General features: G+C 44.6%; 1 non-coding gene across 1 annotated transcript; it reads right to left on the minus strand.

Moving 5' to 3' along the window:
* Positions 1–294: 294 nt before the first annotated feature.
* On the minus strand, positions 295–376 carry trnas-uga (transfer RNA serine (anticodon UGA)). The gene has a single exon. It is a non-coding gene; the product is annotated as a tRNA-Ser (tRNA).
* Between the last annotated feature and the right edge of the window lie 536 nt (positions 377–912).

The following is a 912-nucleotide window of genomic DNA, read 5'->3' on the forward strand; positions in this document are numbered from 1 at the left end:
ATCTCTCAACACCAGGTGAAAGTCCAACAGGTTTATTTGGTAACAAAGCTTGCTGCTCCTTCATCAGGTGAGTGGGAGTTCTATTCACAACAGGGCATATAAAGACACAAATTCAATTTACAAAATAATAAGGACACCCAGGTGTCCTTTCCAAGCCCATCTTCCTGCACCCAGCCCGGAGCCATGCAGCTGAATGCACGATGGAGATCCAAATACTAAATGCCAAAACTTTGCGAGCCTTCTTTGAGCCAGTGGCTGCCCTGAAGCAGTCGAGTTAACATTTCAAATCGCACCCGCTGCGAGCAGAGTTCGAACCTGCGCGGGGAAACCCCATTGGATTTCAAGTCCAACGCCTTAACCACTCGGCCATCGCAGCTGCTTATTGGCTATTGTGATGTAACCGCCTTAGCAACATTCACAGACCTTTATCAGGCACCGGAATGATGCACAGCACAGCGTGTGAGTTGAAATTTTTCGTCTCCTTTTAAATTGTATCTTTGTCTCTGATCCAGAACTCATTCACTAGTTCAGAGACTTGTTATTCTTTTTCAATAACCTTTCATTAAAATCAAATTGAACCCGAATTCTGCATCCGAAAAATAAAGTCCACTTCATTTCAGTCAAATGGTGCGTGTAAACCACAAGAGGGCGCCGATAATGTCCAATACACATTACCAATGCGATGGCCGGAAATCGAACCCGGGTCAAGGCAGCTATGCTCACCACGATACCACCATCGCTCACTCTGCGTAAGCAGTTGTTATTTTCATTAGTTATAATTACAAAACTACCTTAGTTGCTGATTTCAGCAGACACCAGGTGTGTCCTTGGCCCATATTTTTAACCTGAACTTCGCTTGTCTCGTTTCTCTGGACAGTTTGAGCCACCTTTTTGCTGTTGTTTCTGACTGAT

The sequence above is a fragment of the Mustelus asterias genome, unplaced genomic scaffold, assembly GCF_964213995.1.
Source record: "Mustelus asterias unplaced genomic scaffold, sMusAst1.hap1.1 HAP1_SCAFFOLD_35, whole genome shotgun sequence".
Classification (NCBI taxonomy): domain Eukaryota; kingdom Metazoa; phylum Chordata; class Chondrichthyes; order Carcharhiniformes; family Triakidae; genus Mustelus; species Mustelus asterias.